Below are 15,654 nucleotides of genomic sequence, written 5' to 3' on the forward strand. Positions count from 1 at the left end.
TCAGCATGTGCGCTTTAGGATCGAACCTGCCTAGTATGATTGTGCGCTTCAAGGTCCTACTTTAGGTTCCATTTGCCTGGATGCGGCGAGTATAGAGCCACTGTACCTAGAAATAGTCTCTGAAAATATGTGCACATCGTTGTCAAATGTCACACACATACAATGCTGAAAAAATCAAATAAGTAGAAATGGTCATGTATATTTTATAGTGAAGAAAATGTTCACCTTTTGTTTGGAAGGAAGAGTCATTTTTCATGCAATTTCTCCATGAAACTGGTTTTTTTTTTTTTTTTTTTTGTAGAAAATATCGTGATGAGAAGTAATTTCGTGGATTTTGTATCAACTTCGCAAAAATTCAAGGATATATATTAATTAATTTTAGACTTTCATTAAGGGATTCGAATTTTTCATGCATAAAATTATGTTTTTTTTGTTGTTGTTTTTCGGTCAACTGTCCAAAGACAGGTTTGAACCTCATAAGTAACACTAATAAGGCATCACTTATGAGGCAACTAGGCCAAGCCAGTTCCCTTCTCCCTCCAATGCATACATCACCGATTAGCTACATATTCCACTAATCAGACTTCAGATGCATACAATCATTCTTCCTCTGACACACATCGTCAAGCGAGATGTATTGCCTGATAATACATTACACATCAGCCAGAACCTCAATCAGAGTAGTACAGTATATTGTTAATACCAAAAGAAAAAAAAAATCACACCCCTATCTATATGCTTAACTTAAGAGAGCATGAAGTGATAAATGAATGAGCATGAGGAGTTTCATAGTTTGAATTCTTTACCCAACAAAATTTGTAACCTTACATGATAACTGTGACAGAGGATATCATTGGCTTGGCACCAGGAGAGTGTATCTAAAAAAATTGCTAAAATAGCGTATTTAATGTTCCAGACTCTTTGGATTACTGCAAAAATAGTGTAAGAGTGTGACAAATATTTTTTTAAATGAACCTGCAGTGTAACTGAGTTTATTGTTTTTCTGTTAGAGCCTTACTATCGCATCTCAAGTTACACTATATCACTTCTAAAAGAAAGGATTGAGATATCTCACAAAATATTAGCACATTGATCGTTACGTTATTCTGTCATTATCATGTTACAGTTTCGTGCGTTTATTAATAGATTATTATGCAGCTGGCATTTGCATTATTTTTCTTGTCCAATCTATTTTCATTGTTGTGAGCTGTATTCCCTCCGAAGACAGAGAGCAATTAAGTTAATTTTGTTTGTGGTGTAATGTTAATTACAGAAAAAAATGTATTTAAGTACGGGAGAGAAGATGCTATCCTTGTTGGGGTTTCCAAGTTAGTAAATATAAAATACAAATTATCACTTAAATTAATATCTTTTAAATGAATTCAAAAGAAGCTAATTATTATTTTGTTCTATTACACTTTAAAGTCACATTGAACGACACTGCCTTAACTTAACTGTCTTCTACTAATACAATATATTACGATAATAATTATTAATATAAAGTTTAATATTACTATTTTGCTAAAATGGCCATCAGTTCTACAACAGAACATTTCATTGTAGGGCCTCCAATGGTTGTTCCAGTCTCTAGCAACATCGAAAGTGAATCTGAACTTAATTCTGATCAAGAAAGGACTATAACTAAATTGAATTCTCTATTTGGAGAAAGTTCTTTAATAATCTTAGAATACGATGAACAAAAAAATGAAGAAGCTAATTTCAAAATTAACATTACCGGTACAGAAAAGGTTAACACATTAGTGGAAGAAATATCAGCTGAATATGCGCTTTCAAATATGGATATTGCTGATCAGATTGACTTCAGTAATTCATCAGGTGAAAATTTTTTTTCTTTCCTGAGCCTTATCTTAAGAATTCATCAGATGAATCAGAATCTCCTAGTAATTCTCATAAGAAAGATTGTGCTCCGTGTCTAATGGACAACGGAGATAGAGGTAATGAAATAATGGAAATGCAAACTGAAACTGTTTCAAAGAAACGAAAGAGAAGAAAAACAGCCAAACCGCCTGAGTGGAAAAAAAATAAGAAAAGACTGAACAGGCAAAGTGGTCAACTCTACAAATCACATAATATTTTAAAACCAGGTACAGCTCATGTATTTTGTCAAGACACTCGCAATGTGCAGTACAGGAACAATGTTTCTGTAGAAGGAGTAGGAGTAGAAGGAAAGGTCAGGCGTGTGTCTACAGAGTTCAAGGCAAATACTAACCCATTTCCCTATAATTCGTAAGTAGACTCATTCGATCTCGTGCGCAGCTCTGTAGGAAGAGTGGGGGGAGTGTCTGGACATAATGCATGAGCTGTAAATCATTGAAGACAAATGACTGTTCACAGTGTCCAAGGAATTGTACAAGATATTTTGATGAAGAAAGTAGACTGAAAATTTTCTCGTCTTTCTGAAATTTGGCTGATGGCAAACTACACCTCTACATTGTATCTTTAATTGATATTGTACCAAAACGTACTCAGAACTGCTGTATCAGGAAACTCACCAGACAAAATACATTGAATTATTACCTTGTTAAAAATCCGCATTCAAATGTGTCAAGAATTTTTTAGATTGACACTAAATGTGAGTGAAATGTTTGTAAGAACAGCCTTAAGGAAAAGGAATACTGTGAATCTGACTGAAAAAGAAAAAACCAAATGCATACCTCCAAACATAAGAACAGATGATGCAAAGGAATTGATACGTGAACACATAAACTCACTTCCTCAAGTCCCTTCTCATTACTGCAGGAGAGATTTAGAAAAGGAATATTTAAGTGATGAACTATCTGTAACAAAAATGTATGACCTATATGTGTGGACTGGTGTAAGCAGAACAACTACACATATGAAAAGAAGTGGCTCTACAGGCAAATACTAAGAATCGACTTCAATATCACTTTGCATTCACGCAAGAAAGATATGTGCGATGCTTGCTATATTTATAAGAACATGAATGATGATGAAAATGAGATAAAGAAACAAGACCACGAACAACAGTTGAAGAATAAAGATCTTGCCAGAAAGCATAACGATGATGCAAAGGAGAGAGCTCAGGACGACAAGGAGCATTTTCTTGACTTCGACTTAGAGGCAGTATGTTACTGTCTATATATAATTTTACAGTCTTAGAATTAGGATCAAATAAAGTTTGTTATTGCTGGCATGAAGGTATGGCGAAGAGGGGTTCCAATGAAGTAACATCTTATCTATTTACGAGTATAAACAATTTATCAGATGAAAAGGAAATTACATTAATGTCAGACACGTGCGGTGGACAAAACCGTAACATAAATGTTGCAGCATTGTTATTGTATTGTGCACAAGTTCCTATAATTAATAAAAAATTTTCTGAACCTGGACACAGCCAAATGGAAGTGGATAGTGTTCATGCCCTAATAGAAAGAAAGGAAACTGACACTGATATTTTCGATCCTTCTGGATTTTATACCATAGTAAGACTGGCATCCAAAAAGGATCCTTATGAAGTTGTTGAAATGGACCAGAATCAGTTTTCTGATTTCACTGAAATCAGAAAACACATTGTGAAAAATAAAAAAGTTGATACAGAAGGAGAAGACGTTAACTGGCTCAATATAAAATGGCTACAATTCAGGAAAGATGATCCTGAGCACATTCTCTTTAAATATTCCCTTGAGGAAGAATCTTTCAAGAAAATAAAAGTAAATCGAAGGGGTTGTAATGTTTCCGTAAATAAATATAACACTGAAACCAGCTTATCATGAATTCTTACCAGTTCAAGAAGAAAAATACAAGGATCTTCTGGAGTTGTGTGAAACAGGTATCATAAGGAACCCCTACCAGTGTCTCTAAGGCATAGAGTTCAGAATAATGGTGATAGTGATTTGGTCGAATAAATCTGTGCCATTGTCAGTTTGATGAAAGAGGGTTTCCTTAGAGTATTAAAAACCATGTTTTGTAATATTTCCCATACCACAGTTGCTTCATATTCATATTATAATTAAATCAGTAATTTATTATCCTAAATTGTATGGTTGTGTCTACAGTAAAGTTAATTACGTTAATTAAAATGACTTATGTAATTATTGATTAAAATTCCATTGTGTACATTGTTTTCTATTTTTCAATGGTATTTATAATAAATTAACGTTAACTATAACAATGCAAAAATATGTTAAAGTCTAAATAGCATATGTCTATTACATTATAAAAAATAATAATATTTTATGGCAATGAATGATCAGATTAAAAACAGACTCATAATATAGTATATACTTCATGAAACTTGTTAATTGAAATATAAGATTGTATTTTAGTATTTAATTTCATCTTATTTCATTTCATTCATTCATGTATATAAATTATAAAATGTTGTACAGATTTGCTGAATTCATAGATTTGTAAAATTTTATTAATCTCATAATTGAAACATAAGATTAAATCAATGAGATTTAATTAATAAATATCATATAAATATTATAATGTATTTATAACCCTAACATACCTAATTCAGGTAAAACAGGGTTCTCTGTAAAATTGGAGTATAATAAATAATAAGGTAGTCATCAAATTATTAACGAATAAAAACGTATATTTTAAGTAATGGGTATGTGTAAATGTTACGAACACGTGAAAAAAAAAAAAAAAAAAGACTAATTGGAAAACAAAGTGATTGAATATAAAAATCATCTTGCATATTATTTGGCTGTTCTATAAATGCAAAACTTTCTTCATTGTGTAAATCTTTGTCCATCGAAATGCTATGGTTGGTATTATAATCTGTGAAACAGTATGTCACCTAATTGAAGAAATTTACCGAGATGATGAAAATTTATTACTGAAGTCAAGTCTTCTTTCCAATTGCTGCCTGTTTGTTCTTTCCTTCCTCTTCATTAAAAAAAAAAAAAAAAAAAAAAAAAAAAAAAAAAAAAAAAAAAACACACACACACTTCAATTGTAATTAACTTAATGGTAAACTTCACTCCGTTTCCTTCTCATTTACACTTCTATTTTGTCTTATTTCAGGCATATAATGGTAAGCAGACAATTTAATAGTATAAGAACTATATTCTTTGAAAGAAAATTGACTATAAAATTATAAATTCTTCAATGCAGAGTCTTAATTTCTAATATCTTATCAAACCTCACAAATTGCATTGTAGACAACATGTTATGACAGAGGTTAGGCTCATTACATATAATAATTACGTTCTTGGGGTTTTTTCTTAATAATCTTCATTATCAGATGAAGTAAGAGGAATGTAATCATCAGGAACATATCGTCTGAACTTAGATACCACACTTTCATTATGCTGATAGCTGTTTCTTATAGGAAAAAAGTACCAGTATACTGATATTTTTTTAAAATTAATTATCTATAATCTGAACATATTACTCATATATTTATCAATATCCCATGAAAATTACAAATAAAATATAATATCATGCTTAGCTATGCATAACACAAATTAAATTCCTGAATCTTTGAGAAAGAATAGTAACAGCTTGCAGTAAGAACTCTGTCAAAATAAATATTTTCAAACGTTGTCATCAGATAGAACTGTCACATTGCTAGTTTGTTCATTTTTCAACAAATGGTGCTGAAATGTATTTATAAGCTAGACAGTATTATGAAGAGTGATTACAAATCAAAAACACATTTTTGCAATTATGTTAGTTAGAACCATGTCAAACCAAGGCCACGATGTGTTCCTGTCATTTGACATGTTATCGTGAAGAAGGTGACAACTTTCTGCAGAGGATTGTGACAGGTGATGAAACGTGGGTTCACCATTATGAACTCAAAAGCAAGAGTAAAAGACATGCAATGGAAGCATCTGTCATCTCATGTCTACAAAAAAATTCAAGACGCAACCATTGGCAGGTAAGGTGATTTTGACTGTCTTCTGGGATTCTCTAGGGCCTATTCTTGAGACATACCAGGAGTGGGGCGTAACCATCACAAGTGCATCCTATTCTCACATGCTTCGGATGGAACTGAAACCTGCAGTTCACTCTAAAAGACTAGGGAAACTCTCAGATGGCATCCTGTTGTTGCATAACAATGCCTCTCTGCATTGTGGCCTACACGGTACAAACCATAACACAACTGAAGTGGGAAATCATGGAACATTCAGCCTATAGTCCAGATTTGTCGTCATCCAATTTTCATCTTTTTGGGCCACTTAAGGGAACCAGGTAGTGATTGGGGGTCAAAAATCCGATTATTTATTTTGTGTTAAAAAAAAAAAAAGTAAAAACTTCCTGTTTAAAACAATATAAATATTGTGGGAGGTATTTCTGCAGATAAGCCATTCAAACGGCCTCCTTAAATTTGGTGGTGTATGTAATTCATATATCTTTATTTTTTTTTTAAATGGAGTTTTCCATAAGTTGAAATTTTTCAAACTTAAGTGCATTTTTTTCTGAAACTACTGAATCAGTTTATATGAAATTTTTACAGTGTTTTCTGCAGCCTGTGTTATACATAGTAGACCTACGGGTTTAAGAATATCACACACATAACACGAAAATATATATGCACTAAAAAATTGCAAAATTGCAAAGGCCATGGACGCCACTCAACATTTCATGTAAATGCATGCATGGCAGTTCTAATAATTGTTTGTCAGGAAACTCACCTGAGGATGACTTACAAATAAGTCGAAAATATTCGTGATAATTTAACAACTGTACTTTGATGTAACAGAATCTAATTTCTGTCATCTTATAATATGATAAGTGTTTGACTGAAAATATAATACTGATTATTCGATATCAAAAAATGTTAAGCAAAGTTCAATATGTTTTCTGTTTCACTAGAAGTGAAATATTTAACTAAATTTTGCTTTAGAATTTACAATATACATTACTTGATAACTTAAAAATATACAAGATATATGAGTGAAAACTGTAGCAAGTAATGTGCACCTGAAAAATTAGGTACACTTATCAAAGTGGGAAAACAGGTTATCAGTTAGGGCCTTTCTTTTACACTTGGATTTGAAACTAATTAGTTGTCTTATATACCAATGAATTCAGAATGATTGATTGTATAAGCCTGGAAATTTTTATTCCACTCTGAATACTAAAAGCCTAGAAATATTGAACTAAACGTTTGTACCGAAATTTTTTAATAGCACAGGCATCACTACCCACTCCCCTTAAGGAAACTCTAAGGGGGGAGGAGATTTGCAAGTGACGAGGACATAAAGTCAGCAGTGCATCAGTGGCTATGTGCGCAACCAAAGACTTTTTATTCTGATAGCATTAAGAAGTTGATAGACACTGGGAGAAATGTATTGAAAAGCTGGGTGATAATGTGGAAAAATAATGTAGTTTGTGTATGCTGCACAGAAATAAAATGACATAAGTGCGGAAACTTTTTGAAAAACCCTCATATGAATAGAAATGTAAAGTATGCATTCAAAGAAAAATAATTAATATTTAATATATAATAATAATAATAATAATAATAATAATAATAATAATAATAATGAGCAATGTACAGTAATACTAGTATTAAAGAATGGAAAATAATGGAAAACATAAAGTTTAATAACATCAATGAAGATCAATTCCTGAGATAAATGATGGAAAATGGAAACGAAAAACTTTTTAGAGGTCCTGGATGTTTTATATAAAGGCCTCCCCACACCAACGCGAAATATTCGCAGCCATGGCGGCGACGAATATTTCGCAGATACAGCGGCAACGAAATTCGCACGTTACCTCACACCAACGCGAAATATTCGCAGTGCTGACGAAGATCAAAATTTTGCATATGCAGCGGAATATCATGTCGTAGCTCCTATGATAGTCAATCAATCGCACTGTTATTTTTATGATTGGCAGGTATATGTCTGAGGAAAGCATAGGATAAATTTTGAAGTCAAAATTGTTTTTAAAATGCGGATGAAAAAATAAGACACTAACTTCGAAGTGATCTGTCCAAAATAGACATTTACACCTTCAAGAGTGGTCAGCGGAAAACTTTTTTATTTTTCACGTTAGATGGGGGGGGGGGGGGGGTCAAAGCGAATGAAATGTTGAGAAAGAATGGAAATTACTTTTCAAAGTTGCCGCTATCCAAAATCTTTACTGGTTTTCCAAGTTATGGTGAGTTAAAAAAAAGAGTATTTTCACTTGGCGAAGAACTCAAGACAAACTTTTGTCTGTTAACACAGAAATCTTCTGATTTCAAATCTGCTTATAAAATACTTTCATCGCTTAAATTTTTTTTCATTATATGTTTCGAAATGTAATAATAAATATTAAAATCAATGTAATTAAAATATAAATAATTTAATTAAATTTTAAAACAAATATAATCACAATATTAAAATAAGTGTAATTACAATATTAAAATAAATGTAACTGAAATATTAGAAAATTTAATTACATTATTAAAGGAAAATAATCAAAATGGCGAATGATGATACCTAGTATTTAGACAGCCTTAGATGATGTGCTTGCGGTTGCAAACATTGTCAAAGACTTACAGCTCTGGAGGAGAGAACACTATAAAAAAGAAGGAAGTGTGGGTGAAAAAGTAAAGTCCACGTAGAAAAAAAATAAGTGCATCAAAAACAAGAAGTTAAAGATATCTGGAAAGATAAATTACCTATGAAACGAATATTCAGACAATCCCTCATAACATGAATTACCATCCCTGCACATATAAATAATTGAAAATAGTGAAGTGAAAATAAAAGATCTTTTATTGATAATATAGTTTTTTATTCCTACTCAGAGAGATGACGTTGGAAGATTCTCGGTCATTTAGTAATTTTCTAGGAATTGATGAGATTACATTCTACAAACTCCTAACATGATATAAATCATTTTAGTGCCGTGAAATCAATACATTCACATTTGGAAACAATTATTTTAGTTTAATTGTCCGCGTTTTTATTATAATATAATGTAATATGTCTAAACCCCTCAATAACATATTTTTCACCTTTTTTTCATCATTAAATACATAAAGAAAACCATACTGACCTTTATTAAACGTTTTAGCAAACTAAGATTCCCTTGAATGTATAATGGCTACATTCACTAAAATGCGTTCTCAATGCAGAATGTATCATATTTGCAGTTCTAAATATATGATCGTTCAAAATAATATACAACACACGTGTTTAGTGCATAACAAAATCTCGAAAACAGAAAAGACTCTACTTTGTCCTGTCTTTTCTAACTTTTGTTTGATTCTGTTACAATGCGTCCTTCAAGAGAAGGAAGACAAAAGATGATGCCAAGTCTGAAATCTGGGAGGGGTTTGTCCCACAAGTAGTGATATTCGCGTATAATTAATAAAATTATCCTGTTTATGTGTAAGTATATTTTCTAAGTGTGCATGGGCAACAAAGACGACTTGATGAAGCAGTATCTGCTAGGTGGGTCATTCCATACAAAATTTTAAAATTTGTAACGTCAAGTTCTGGATTTTTTCAATATTCTAGTAAATGAATGTCATAATAATAAATAGTTAAATGGCCTAATATGAACTTCATCTCACCAATGGTTGAAAAGTAATGAAGGGTGAAATATTCGGGGAGTTGATATGTAGACTGTTAAAAATATTATTAAAATGACATGCTTCATTGTATCAACGTAAAAATTGTGCCAATGCAATGATGACTCTATATATTTAAACTTATTTCTGAGTTATTATGGATTTTTACTTCGAGCATGTATTAAAACTTACAGTAAAATAAAGAAATGTTAATATTTTGAAATAGAATTTTTTTTTACCATGCTCTATTTTTTACAGTGAGATAAACAATTTCTTAATCGATTACAAAAATTTTATGATGGGGACTCTAATACTTTGAGAAATATTAAATAAACCAGAATTGCAAATGTTGTCATTAAGGATCAAAGTCGCGTGCAGTGTATTACGTCACGCGCTCATACAAGACACCCACACGCGTGTTTAGTGATCGATATGACAAATGCCAGATGTTGCGACATCCGCTCAATGGTACGCTAATAGATTTCACGTGAGTGTTTTTTTCCTGTTATAATCTCAGCACAACTTTTTCCCTTCAGTTTAGAGGGTGATTCTGTTCTGTTCTGTCATTGTAACTTTTTCCCTTCAGCTTAGACGGCGATTTTGATCAGTTCTGTCATTGTTAGTTGTAAGTGTTCAATATGCGTAATTGAAGACGAAAAGTTGGCGTCATCTGTGGTGTTGCAACACTTTCAGACTTTAAAAACATTCGTCACAAGTCTGTAAAAGAAAAGTCACAAGTAGCATGAGTAAAAAGGTCCCGCATTTAGTGGTAGGTGATGCTATTTGAGAACGCTTTTGCCATAAGATTTCAAAAATTGAAATAATTAGTGAAGTTGCTGGGACTGAAAGTAAGGTCAACAAATCAACAAGCGAAGAAGGTTTACAAACAGAGGCAGGAAATTCAACAAGTGAAGAAGCATATGCTCCTGAATGTAAGAAACTATAAATGTATCTATCAGAAATATTGACGTCATTGTTACAGAGAAGTTTAGTACAAGGAATGGACGACAACTGACAGGGCCAATATGATTTTAGTGAAAAGTGACTGTGTAAATTTCATTAATAACTTCATTGGTTGGCTTAAAAAATTCAAGATACTGTACACAACTTCATTGCAAAGTCCTAAGCAAATTATTTAAAGTAGCTGAAAAATGAAATAAAGCCCGGCGAGTTCATTATCATTGGTGATTTTTCAGAGAATTACAGTTTCATTATTCAGCATGCTACACAAGGTCATCACTGGAGTACTTCTCAAGCAACAATACACCCATTCACAGTATATTACAGAAATTCAGTTGGTGGTAATTTAGAGAACCTTTGTTTTTCAGTAATTTCGGAATGCTTAGTTCACGATAGTGCAACAGTTCATGTTTTTGAACGAAAATGATAGGACATCTGAAACAAATACATACCGAAATATCTCAAATATATGATTTCAGTGATGGCGCAGCTAGCGAATACAATAACGAAAAAACTCCGTTAATCTACTCATTCATGAACATGATTTTCAAATACTTGCAGAGTGGCATTTCTTTGGAGCTAGTCACGGTAAAGGGCCCAGTAACAGTGTAAGGGATACAATGAAGCGACTCGCTGAAAAGCCAGGAACTCTAATTTCAACTCGTAAAGGACTGTATGATTGATTAAAATTCAATACATAGGATATCATTGTGTCATTCACATCCATTGAAAAACATAAAGAAGTAGTTACAAAATCTAAATCCTCAAAGATTTGCCGGCCTCAAGACTGTTTCCGGAACAAGAAGTGTTCACTGTGTGGTTCCAGTTAATAGAAAGTTAGCAATAAAACCCTATTCTGCTTCATCAGAAGTACCGAAACTAGTTGAAATCAGACATGTGACGCACACCGGTCGTCAACGCGGAAACGCTTCTCACAGTAACCAGTAGCGCATGGCGCAGAGGCATAGATCACCTCTTACACGGCAAGTTGTTTTAATTTATAACTGCCTTATTTTTGAAGACCCCATTATGAAAATTTGACAGCCTAATGAAAATGCTCAATAAATTGTCATTTATTTTTTTTATGTGAATTGAAATATTCGATTTTAAGTAATGGCATTTTTTAAAAATATATTTTTGAATTTCTTTAAACACAATTTTCAGAGCTGCACTGAATTATAGTATCTTAATAACCTATTTTGTAAGCTATCTAAAGATATCATTTCAAATTCCCTTTTATGAGGTTCAGAAGATTGTAATGGAAATTCTGAAGGTCTTTCTTCAAATTCTACACTATCATTTATATGTTAACACGTGAATTTTTGTTTTAATGTACAAATCAAATCATTATTTTGCTCGTTTCATTTCCCTTTATCTTTTCTGTTTGTTAATTCCGGATCCCAGTGGAGGATGGATGATTTGTAATGAATCTTAGTAGAAATTTTTTGTAATTATTCTTATGGTCAGAAAATAAATTTAAAATAGAGCTGTGCGGTCAAATAAAAATATTTTAACTGCCCATTACATTTAAACGGTAGCTGTTGCAAACATAATTTTGTACATGATTAATATATACAACATGAAGAGATGAATGTACAATTTTTAACAAATTTGGAGATATGAATGTTTTTCGTCATACTGTTTTGCATGGAATTACCCAGGTGTAAATTTTTGCTAATTTTTTCGGCGATGTATGCAATGGAGGGGGGGAAAGGAACTGGCCACCCTACCCCCATTATCTCCTGGCCTAGTTGCCTCATTAGTGGTGCCTTATTGTTATCATTTGTGAGGTTCTGACCTGTCTTCGGACAGTTGACTAAACACAATCCTATAATATATTTAATATTTAAAAATTAATTGCAAGTCGATTATTTTAACATTATGTAGACAAATATCTCATAATAAAATAAACATATTAAGTCCAAAACATTGATTATTGATTGAGCTGTAGTGACAACGCAAGTACTAATGTTAGGAAATACTGCACGAATCCATAAGAGTTAATGAAAACAATTAGTAGGCCTATTTATGTATATTGAAACAACTCTTCTATACTAGCTAAAATAAAAGTTCCTAGACTATTTCATAGGAATAAAATATGAATGAGATTAGTTTTGACAAAAAATTGCTATTAAATGAAGGCTAATATATTTGCTTTTAAAAATGAAACCTTTCCTAAACTAAGAAAATTATTAACTTTGAACTATTAAATCTTAGTAAGATGTTAAATAACACAAAGTTCATATAGGTAGGGTTTCTAGAAAAACATTTCTGTACTAAGCAATGCTATCATATTCTGTAGGACTGATAAAAGGCAACAAAGATGCGAATATGAAATTATTGATTATAGACAGGCCGTATGTGGGCTAGAATTTTTCTCTTAAGTTATGTTAAAGATGCGAATAACTTACCACAATTGGATTACATTTCATATTGCCCTTTTTGTTACTTGTAATTCTCTAGAATAAATCGTATAAAACTGGATGTTTCCTTACAATTTCTCACAGAACGCCAACATAAAATTTGCGGCGGCAGCAAAAAAAACTGCACATGCGGCGAATCTAAATTTCAATGCTGCAGATTTGCAGACATCCGGCAATACTTTCGCGCCGGTGTGGGCACACTCATATACAACAATGTACCCGTACACTGAGACAGTGGCAACTTTGCGAAGCGAAACATTCGCTACCGCTACGAATATTTCGCGTTGGTGTGGGGAGGCCTTAAAGGCAAAGAACATTAATTATTAATCAAGTGATATACAGTATTTTCTCGAATACCTCACACACATTTTTTCTGAAATATTGAAGTAAAAAATATGGGTGTGCAGCTCACTCGAAGTGAAGTTAGCAACATTGTCCAATTTTCCTTTCATGCAACTCCTAAAGGTGCCCATACACATATGAGTCTGGATTGCAAATCCAGCTCAGCGAGAGTGATATGGGAACCGGTCTTGGATATATTTTCACCATACATATTGAGCTAAGTCCCAAACTTTGCTAGTACATTTCAGTTTCCAGAATGAGTTAACCGATGCAAGTTGCAGCATTAATGAATATATTAGATGAATGCGGTTTGTTATTATTGAGTCCTGCGTTTAGTTACCGAAAGTCTCCAAGCAACCTGCAACTAGTAATGCCAATCATACCATACCATAATTTAGCTGATTGTACCATATAACTACTTCTATTATGGTACCCAAAATTACAATAATTTGCTTAGTGGTATAAAAATACAGAATGTTGTAGTGATAACAGCTTTGCATTAAGACAATGATTTTTGACACTCCTCACGATGTCCCGAATTCAAATTTCTGAACGTAACGCAGCAACTTAACTTTAAAAAGGGCTTGTACTTTAGCAGATATAAGTATTTTGGCTCTCCTGTAAAATCATGATTTGTGGACTTACACAGTTTTGAAATGATGCTCATTTACTTGTTTATATTGATTTATTGGTTCAATATGTTCTCTAAATTATATACACAGGTACACGAATAAACAGATGTAAAAACACAGTACTGAAGCAAGTGGGAAGACTGCTGAACTGCAACTTGCTCTCCATACCAAGCGAAGCTAGTATGATCGATGTACACTTAACTTGTATTCAAACTAACCAAATACAGGACTCTAGTTATTATAAAGGTCTAGACCTAATTGTTCGTGGTTTTATAGAATAGTCGTCATTGAACGTTGTGGCTGTTTACAACAGATTATATATGCTTTTCCTTTGTCAAGACAAATTTCTACAGCATTTCAACATAGAGTAAAAAGGAGTTTTAAATTTGACCTTTATGCCCTAAAATACAACACAATGAGAAAATGTGTTTTTAACATAACAAAATGTTTAAACAAAACTGATATGAGACGTGTGTTTTGTAAAAGAATTTTATATTTTTTTTTTTTACCAAACCAATATGGCTGTGAAGGGTTTACTAGACCGCTTTTGTATACATTTTATTATTGAAAAATACCTTAGGCTGAAATTAAAAGAAAGAAAAAAATACATATTGATGGCTGAGAACCAGACTGTTCTTAAGTACAACTTTTTATAAGAAAGAAATCTGTATTTCATTGTGTTCCAGTTCTTGTCTGCATATATAAATCGAACAAAATTGTAAATATTCCTCTCCATAAGGTTGTTATGAAGCTATTCCAATTAATAGCATCATGCAGCTTTGAATGTCAGGAGCTTAAAATAGCTCTCCTGAAAAAAAAAAAAAAATAGTAAAATGGACTTGAAACAGTCTGGTTCTCATCAGCCATCAATATGTAAAGAATTAACTTGTGTTTATGATGGAGTAAACCAGACAGTGTAAGTGTGTGATAGAAAAAAAAATTGACTTTTAGGTCGGAAAATTATGACAGATTTATCACTAACAATATGGTCGGTGTCAATAAATATTGCTTCACTTATGTATAATCTGGGTTAAGTTGCCCCATGTCATAACTCCTTTCAATATTTATCTTTCTTTTGAATGTACTCGCATCACGTGTGGATGGATACACGAGCCTTATTTGGGATCACACACATATGAGCCAATAGTGAGCAGGCAGAGAGTAGAGTCCCACAGAAGGCCCTGGCAAGCCCAGGCAGACCTGGTCGAGTCCAGCTCACGAGTTTGGCTCACTGGAACACAAGCCGAGCCAGACTTGTACGTGTATGGGACTCTTATGGTGATAGCACATGAAATTATCTTCCTGTGTGAGTATTTCTATTGTTAACATTGTTAAATGGCATTTGGATTTGCAGTATATATGTCAGAATCAAGTTCAATATGCAAATTTAACATTGCTGTATTGGCGATGATTAATCTCGCCTCCAGTCCGGGCAGTCAGGGGAAAATTTGTGACCCAGACGAACCAGAAATCAATATAAGATCTCTGTGATACTAGTTTCAAACTATGACGATGATGGTGGTGATGAAAACAGAGCAGAATGAAGAAGTTAATAGTGATATCAGGTATTTATTGTAACAAACCTGTAGTATCATACAAAATAAAGGCCATTAATTTATTGACGTGTACTATTAATATTGAAGAATATTGTGTAAACAGCTAATTAAGCAAGAGACAACTGACATGTGTGTTGTGTGTGCACATGGGATGGGTTTGAAATGCATCCTCTTGCAGGATAAAATTTATTGTTGGCTGAACTGTATTTGTATTTGTTTTAATTTGTCGT

At 32.7% G+C, this 15,654-nt stretch overlaps 1 protein-coding gene across 4 annotated transcripts in view; it reads right to left on the minus strand.

Moving 5' to 3' along the window:
* The window catches only part of Nup98-96 (nuclear pore complex protein Nup98-96), a 431,225-nt gene that overhangs the window by 230,347 nt on the left and 185,224 nt on the right, over window positions 1-15,654 (minus strand). The gene's annotated exons all lie outside the window — the stretch shown is intronic.

Source organism: Periplaneta americana, chromosome 4, assembly GCF_040183065.1.
Source record: "Periplaneta americana isolate PAMFEO1 chromosome 4, P.americana_PAMFEO1_priV1, whole genome shotgun sequence".
In the NCBI taxonomy this organism is placed as follows: domain Eukaryota; kingdom Metazoa; phylum Arthropoda; class Insecta; order Blattodea; family Blattidae; genus Periplaneta; species Periplaneta americana.